We start from the raw sequence: 9021 nt of genomic DNA, 5'->3' as shown, positions 1-9021 counted from the left end.
CGGCTGCGTGAATGTCTTTGCTTCCAATGCATCATCACAAACTTGTTTCTTACTCTTCTTATCTCTTCCCTAAGCCTTTCCAACTCATCTACTCCTCTAATCATTTCTTCAGGGTCCAAATGCCTAACGGGAGTGTCCTCTTTAAATCCCTGGCCAGGTTGAATCAGCCCTCCTCTAAGGTTTCCTTCTGCCTCCTGGCTTACACCTTCTTCGGAAGGTTGAGGATTTCCTTCTGCCTCCTGTGGTACATCTTCCGAAGGGCGGTCTTCCTCAGCCTTTGGCATGTTCTGTGGTTTTCCTTCATTTTCTTCACAAGACTTTTGCATGTTGATTCTTTTTCTATTATTTCCTTTTTGAATAAATTAATCCTAGAAAACAAGGAAACAAAACGACTAGATGCCAGGCAAACAGACCAGCAGCCAGAGTATAGGTTCCCACAGAGACTGGTCTTTCCTCATTCAGGTCACTAATTGTCAAAGTTTTCCAAGTAGAAAAAGGCTAGATCCTCAGGCTCAGAACTCCCCTGACTCCACCCCTTCCTCCACCTCCCTTCCCTCCCCCTCTCGTTCCAGCTCCATCTTCTCTCCTCCGGCTCCAGCCCACCATTTCCCAGCAGGCCCTGCTACAGGCCTCTCCTAGCACAGAAATGGGAGCAGCGCGGAAGCAATTAACCCCTCCCTCGCCGCTGGTGTCCAACACTCCCGCCCTTTCGGGCTTTCCCAAGCCATCCCAACCTCCTGCCTCTCACCTGAGACCGGCTGGTCCAGTCTCTGGCCTCCCCTCCCCTCCCCCTTCCACGTCTCTCCAGCCTCCCCCGCCCCCGCCCCCGCCCCATTTCCGCTGCAGGCTCTGCACAGGCCTCTGGCGCTTAATCCCGATGGGGAGAGGCTGCGGCGACCCCCGGATGTACTTTGGTGTCATCCAAACTCCCACCCCCACCCCTACCCCCACCCCAAGGGCCTGAGGCAATTGCACCCTTACACTGACCTGCAGGGATCCAGGGGATTTTCCCCCCTCTTCCCTCACTCGATTTGTGTCGCGCCCAAAAGACCAAGAGTCCTGCAGACCGACAGGAGTGCTTGGTGAGCAGGCCAGTACCTGAATCACGGGTCCCTTTCACGATTCTAGGCCTTGTTCGTCTAAAGTTTCCCCACGTCCTCATCCTCTCCCTCCTTTTAAGGCAACCCCACCCTCCCTCCCTCCCCAGTGCCCACTGGTTCCCTGCAAGCAGGGAGCGGGAGACGCAAGTTCTTTCCAAATTGTTTCTGTTTCTCTCTCGGGACCCTCAATCGGCTACCTTCTCCCTTTCTACCCCTACCCCCCTCCCACTAAACAACCCAAAATTTCCTGCACAAAAATGGGAGTTCGGCAGAACTGTAGTGTTGGGGAAGCAGTGCCTCCCTTGGTTTCTGCTTTCTGATTCCTAGACCCCAGGGTCCCCAAGGCAGCGCCCACCTTTGTACTGACCTGAAAGGATACGGGGCACTTTTCTCCTTCTCCAGCTATAAGGAGCTGCTACAGGGAAACAGGCCCTGGACTATAAGGACTTCTGCACACGTCGACTCCTGGTCACGTGACGGTCGCGTCATCAATGAGCTCGAGTCCTCAGTTACCCCTCCCATTTAACACTGCAGCCCGCCCCTTACATTCCCTCCACTTGATACTGTCAATCTTTTTTCGTATTTGCCAATCAGAGACAATAAAACCGGTATCTTCTCAGTGCTGTTTCTTTTCGCCTTTCTCGGATTACCAGGGCGATCAGCTTCTTGGCGTTAATCGACCATTTCTCTTTCTTCTTTGGGCAGTCATCTTTCTCTCTCTTGCTTCCAATCCGCCCACCTCACCTCCTCGCCCAAGACCCTACAGTTCACCATTTCCCCTGGAGTCGTAACTAGCATTAAAATGAGTGAAGGTGGTAGATACGGGAGAGCTAGAAAAGAATCTAGGAATGAGGGTGTGGGATTTTTTTTTCACTAGTTCTCTTGAATAGTTTCCTGTTTTGTTTGTTTTAAACAATCAGCATACTTTTTAAAAATGATCTTTAAAAAAAGATGCCACATAAGCATTGACACAATATGGAGGACACATTTAGTTATATCCATTTTTAAGACTTTGGAAAAGTTTTCTGATGGCTACAAATGAAATGACAGTTTTCACAACAAAGTGATGTATTGGAAAATTTTTTAAAATTCTTAATAAAACAGCCCCTTTAAAAACTGACTCCCAAATTAATCTGTGGAAAGAGGCACAGTTTTCTCTTCTTAGCAATTTGATGAAAGGAATCTACTACTTTTTCTCTTTCTGGCTGAATTCAAGTCATCAAGTATTAGATGTCTGACCTTTTCATTGATGACTGCTGGATGGTTTCCACCTGGGTTTCAAATGGAGGCTTCAGACAGACCTCTTATGTCCTCTGTAGGATCCGGTGCCTTGTTAGTCAGATGAGTCCATAGAAAAGCCTGCTTTCCATGAGCGAACTTTATTTTGGAACTCAAATATGTTAGAAAATAACTCCTACACTCATGAAACACTCAGAAAAGAGAGAGAGTTCCCTGTATCTCACCATTGGTGTAAGGCTTATTAACAGGTGGAATTTTCATTCATTTATGGCACTCGAGATATTCTGGTATCATTCACTTTGTTCCATTAAAAAGAGAACCATGAACATGCATAACTGTTTTGATCAGATTGCAGAGAGAACAGCATCACTGTAAAAAAATTAAAGAGGAAACTGATTTCCTCGCAATCCAGAATCCACTGGTACTTGGAGGTGTGTTGGTCCTGGGAATGGCAATCTGGCCGGTAGAGCAAGCCGGAGAGTCAGGGGAAGAAGGCAAAGAGAGGCCTCTTGCCTAGGATGGCCACAGTGGGATGTAGAAGCCAGCAACAGAGCCCACCATGGGGAAGGAAATGTTGGAAAAAATTAGTATTTTTGCTGGCTTAATGTGTTACAATTTATATTTAAGCATGAAGAATTTATTCCACAGTTGAGGGATACATTTTCTGTGATTTGAGGGAGAATTTTTAATACGAATATAGCTAGTGAATTATAAACATGTAATCATTAACTATCACAACGTTTCCATTCTTTCAGATGTTATATTTAATGGAGGACAACTCTAATATATTTTTTAATTACTGTCATACAGCAAAATTGACCCTTTTGGGGTGTACAGTTCTATGAAGTTTAGTAAATGTATAGGTTTGTGTAACCACCACGACAAGCAGGATATAGATCAATCACCCCCCAAAACTCCTTCATTCTACCCCTTTGTAGTCGTATCTTACCCCCTTCCCTGAACTCTGGCAACGACAGATCTATTCCCAATTCATATAGTTTTGTCTTTTTCAGAATGTTATATAAATGAAATCTACAATATGTCACATTTAGAGACAGGCTGCTTTCACTCAGCATAACATCCTGGAGATTTAAGTTGTTTCACATATCAATAGTTCATTCTTTCCTTTTTGTTGAGTAGTACTCTGTTATATGGATGTTTCCGTTTATTTTTCCATTTACCTACAGAGGACATTTGGGTTCTCAGCTTTAAGTAATTATGAAAAGAGCTGCTGTAAACATTTGTGTACAGGTTAGGCCCTTGTTGCTTCACACCGGATTATAGAGTAACCCCTTCTCTGACCTATGCGCCTTCAGCACCTCCCTCACCCTTCCAATTTACCTTGCATGTTACCATCAAATTAAACTTCACTCTTCCTTATTTTCAAATTGTCATTCTGCTGCTTGAAGGCCCTAGATGACTACCTCACCATCTGTGAAATAAATCCTACTTTCTTCATCCTGACATTCAGAGTTGATCAGAATTGAGGCTCAGGATGCATGTTCCCAGCCTTGTTATCCACTTCTCTGCCCCATCCAAAAGGAATTCTCATTCACTGTGCCCCACATATGCCTTCTTCTCTCTCTTTGTCCTTTCATGCATTCTCTTCCTCTGATTGCCCTCCTCTTTCTGCTAGATCCTGGCTCTCAGACAAAACTTTCTGCCTGCACAAAAATTGGAGAAGTTTCATTGTCCCTTCCTTAGCTTATTCTGCTCACGTGTAGTCAGAGCAACCCTAACACCATTTTTATGGAGCTATTGACAGAGGATATTGACCCTGTTTTCCTAAATACTCACGAGAGAGATCAGGCAACTCACTGGTGCATATGCGACAAAGAGCCAGGTGATACAAACCTTCAACTTCATCCTTGTCCCTGAGCAATTTCAGTGCATCAATATATCACTCAGCTACCTTTAAAATTAAGTTAATCACAGTACGTTTTAAATGTAAGTTGATTTTTGAAGATAACAGCATTATATTAAAGTAAAAACTATTTACCTTTAGAAAGGAATGAAAAAGGTGCACATACTAATTTTAACAATGAAGACATGAGTTCTGGACAATAAACACCCTGAGCCTCTGACCCGGTCAATGTCTTGTTTTTGTGCACCAAGAGGGCACTAGGGATAGCTCCAAAGCCCCGAGTCCTTCAGATGGTGTGAGGGGAGGAGAAAGGAGGCAGCATTTTACCATTCAAGAGCTCTTATACAAGACTATGATATCCAGAATATTGTTTTTTACATTCCCTTTAGAAGTCACTTCCATGGTTCCATGGTTTTGTGTTCTGGGGCTCTATATTCAGCAACTCCTCCTGCATATTTCTTCATTGCTGTTTCAAAGCTCATCCCATAGAAGAGCTTGAGATGGCTGTTCCTCTCCCTCACTTCTCTAGCATGCTGTGTATGGCGTAAAAACATCACTTCCAATGTGGCAAAATCTCCTCCAGATCCAAAAGTTTGGCTGCATAGCGTGGACTCAAGTGGCCGCCATCTGAGATGATTTGCCCCTTCAGAGTGCAAACAGATGCAACACATTCCATCACTCTGCTCAACTTAGGTAGTCCACTCATGTTCTGATGTGAGCGGTGTGCACAGAGCCTAGGCTGATTTCCACTTAGATTGTATCTGCTTCAGAAAGTAATGTCTTTAACCATCCCTCCTGTCGCTGCACATCCTGACATTTGGAAATTTGACATGGATAAGTTTCAAAAGTTCCACAAACTGTTCAGAATACCCATTTGCCATGTCCAAGCAAATGAACTTAGCTTGAAGCGCAACTTCTATGATACTTCTCATCTCTTCCAGATAATTCTACTCACTTCTTGAACTCACAGCTAAATGCTGCACACATTGTGGATTATTGTGGCAAAGAGTTTCTAGTTATCCAGGGCATAATGGTTATGAATTGCTGTGAACCTGAAGTGCTGTGTCATAACCACTGCCATTTTAAATGTCCCCATGGTGTCCAGGTTGGCCACAGTGATAGGAATCCCTGAGTTGATCTGCTTAGACTTTTAATATGTGACAGAATGCTCAAGATCCCCTTCAGCTGGGTTCTTGAGATTGCTTTGCTTAAGCCTTGAGGTCCGCATCTATGCAGAGCATCTTGCTAGGTTGCTGGGAGGCACTCTCCAGCTGTACTACAGCTTGGGCCAGGCAACTTTTTCCACTGGCAGAAGCAGAGTTGTTGGGGAGAAAGTGCTGTTGCTGCTGGCCGGATTCTTTTAAAAATTAAATTTATAAGGAAAGAAAGTCTTCGCTGACCTCTTGATTCTGCCCTAGTTGCCTGTGCTACATTATCCTTTAGACCTTGTTTTTACCCATCCTAACACTTGCACCCTGTTCTTTTGGCTTTCTACTTGTATCCCTCACATATCTGAAAGTGCCATAAGGACAAAAACCTTATCTGCTTCAACTTTGTAACCACTCCAATGTTGAAACATCAAGTTGGTAGAAACAATTTAAATTTCCATTAATATGGGAATGGTCACATAAATTATTCATACTGTGGAAATTGTGAAAATATAAAAAGCAATGAAATAATGCACGTATAGTGACATAGAATTATATTAAAATTATATTTTTGAGTGAAGAAAGTGGCCGAACAGTATTTAGAAAGTACTGTTCCAGGCACATACACATAATACATACATATATATGCACGCAACTAATTTATTAAGTAGTTCCAATTTTCTGGTATAAACGTGGAATGATTTTGTCCTTTTCAGTAATTGTTGTCAACTGTGGTTTGTCAAATCTTCCCTTTCTCACTGAATAATAAATTCATTTAATGACATTTCAGTTTGTTTCCTCAACTATTCAGTGGCTTTCACTCCTTAAGACAGTTGTATTTTGAGTGCTTGAAACCATCTGGTCTATTTTTTAAACTTTTTGTTTTGAAATAATTTTACTTCTAAAGACATGTAGTGCAAACTTTCTGTATACCCTACACCCATATTTGCCTAATAATTATGATACATTTATAAAAACAAAAAAATAATATTTGTGCAATATTATTAACTAAATTGCAGACTTTATTCAGATTTCTCCAGGTTTTCCACTAATGTCTTTTTTCTGTTCCAGGATTCAATTCAGGATACAATCTTGCATTCAGTTAATGTCTCTTTAGTCTACTCTGTGACAGTTTCTCAGTCTTTCCTTGTTTTTCATGACCTTGACAGCTTTGAAGAGTGAAGTATTTTGTGGACTGTTCCTCAATTTGGGCTTCTCTGATGTTTTCTCATCATTCGATTAGGGTTATTGATTTGGGGGAAGACTAACACAGAGGTTAAGTGCCTTTTTCATCACAATGTCAAGGTTACATGATAACAATGTGACTGAACATTGGTGATGTAACTTTGATCATTTGCTTAAGGTGATGTCTGCCAGGTTTCTCCACTTGTAAAGTTACTATTTTTTGCTTTTCGTACTCTATTCGTTGGAAGCAAGCTACTAAGTCTAGCCCATATTAAAGAGGAGGGAATTAAGCTCTACCTCCTGAAGGGAGGAGTATCAAAGAATTTGTGGATATATCCTTGAAAACAACCACAGTAATTAATAAATATTTGGGGTCAGATAATTTGAGACTATGCAAACATTCTGTGGATTTTGCTTGGAGTAATTATTACTTTGAGGCTCTGATGTTAATTTTTTATATCCCTCATTTCCTTCTACATTTAATATTTCAAATTATTCTGTAAGGAAGATTTCCCCCTACCCCCATTTGTTGATTGATACAATTATTTGTTTCTATCAGTGTGACTCACAGATTTTTAAATCTTTGGGGTTATAATCTAATACGATCATTATTTGGTTTTTTGCCCAAGTTGTTCCAACCTTGGCCATTGTCTATTTAAACCTAGTATATAGTTAAAGTAGTTTCAGAATTTCCATTATATACTCTTGTAAGAAACAAATATCCCAACCAGAACACAGCATTTATGTACAGTTCTTTCTGTCTTGAGCCTTATACTATCCAGTTAAAACACTTTTCCAGAGCAACTTAGGTCAGTTCTTTTTTTCCCTACCCTTTCCAGTGAGGTTATGGCATATATCTGTAACACAGTGAGATTCATTTGCCACAGTGTGCTTTCTATTTAGGGTTCCCCCTACATCTTGATTTATATATATTTTTAATTAGCACAGAGCAAAAGTCACACTTTGTGGTGTGCAGTTCTGTGAACTTTGACACATTCATATAGTTATGTATCAACCATGACAGTACCACACAGAAGAATTCTATCACTCTAAAATTTCCCTCGTGTGGCCCATTTTGTAGTCAACTGCTCTCCTCATCCCCATCCCTGAAGCCTCTTTTATATCCCTATGGATTAGCCTTTATATAATGTCGTATAAATGGAATCACACGATGTATATCCTTTTGAGTCTGGCTTCTTCCACTTAGCAAAATATATTTGAGATGCATGCACATTGTTGCATGAATCAGAAGTTTGTTTCTTTTCATCACTGAGTAGTATTCTATTGTACAAATGTACCGTAGTTTCTTTATATATTCACAAGTTGTAGAACATCTGGGTTGTCTCCAGCTTTCAGCAATTACGAATAAAGTTCCTATGAACATTTATGCACGGGTTTTTGTGGAACATAAGTTTTAAATTCACTTGAGCAAATACCTCAAAGTAGGATTGCTGGGTTGTATGGTAATTGTATGTTTAACTTTATAAGAAGCTGCCAAAATGTTCTCTAAAATGGCCGTGCCATTTTGCATTCCCACCAGCAGTGAATGAGAATTCCATTTGCTCCCCATGCTCACCAGCATTTGCTATTGCGTTGGGGTCTTTTTGTTCATTTTATGCCATTCTAATAAGTTTATAGTAGTATCTCATTGTAGTTTTAATATGTATTTCCCTATTTACTAATGACATTGATCATCTTTTCATGTGCTTATTTGCTGTCTGGATAAATTCTTTGGCAAAGTCTCTGTTCAGATCTTTGCCCCCTCCCTTTTGGGGGGTTATTTTTCTCTTTCTGGATTTTAAGTCTTTTCTATCTTCTGGATGAAAGTTCTTTATCGAATATATGATTTGAAAATATGTTCTTCCAGTCTGTGGCTTGTCTTTTCATTCTCTTAACAGTGTCTCTCACAGAATAAAAACTTTTAATATTTATGATGTCAAATTTTTCACGTTATCTCTTGATATCATACCTGAAAACTCATCATCAAACACAAGATCATGTAGACTTTCTCCTATATTTTCTTCTAGAAATGTTATCATTTTACATTTAGGCCTATGATATGTTTGTTAAATTTTGTGTAAGATATTATGTGTGGATTGAGGTTCATTTTTTTTGCATATGGATATCTGACTTTTCCAGTACCGTTTGTTGAAAAGACCATTCTTTCTCCATTGAATTGCCTTTGTACATTTGTCAAATATCAGTAGACTATATTTGTGTGGGCTTATTTCTTGGCTTTCTATTCTGTTCCATTGACCTATGTATCTATTATTTCTCAGTTACCACACTGTCTTGATTAATGTAGCTTCATAGAAAGTCTTGAAATTGGATAGTGTGAATCATGCGTTTTTACTTCCTTTCATAATATTTTAGTTATTCTAGTTTCTTTGACTTTTCATTTCAATTTTAGTGCTATCACTAAAAACTCTATCAAAAAAAGCTTGCTCTAATTTTCACTGGGATATACACCACATTGAAGAGTTCG

General features: G+C 40.4%; 1 long non-coding RNA gene across 1 annotated transcript; it reads right to left on the bottom strand.

Annotated features, from left to right (window-relative positions):
- Positions 1-341: 341 nt before the first annotated feature.
- Positions 342-1579, bottom strand: LOC124245690 (uncharacterized). Its single transcript, XR_006890305.1, has 3 exons — positions 1468-1579; positions 988-1059; positions 342-368 (listed from the first exon to the last, which is right to left on the bottom strand). It is a non-coding gene; the product is annotated as an uncharacterized LOC124245690 (long non-coding RNA).
- Between the last annotated feature and the right edge of the window lie 7442 nt (positions 1580-9021).

The sequence above is a fragment of the Equus quagga genome, chromosome 10, assembly GCF_021613505.1.
Source record: "Equus quagga isolate Etosha38 chromosome 10, UCLA_HA_Equagga_1.0, whole genome shotgun sequence".
NCBI lineage: Eukaryota > Metazoa > Chordata > Mammalia > Perissodactyla > Equidae > Equus > Equus quagga.
This window is presented reverse-complemented; position numbering and strand designations above follow the sequence as displayed.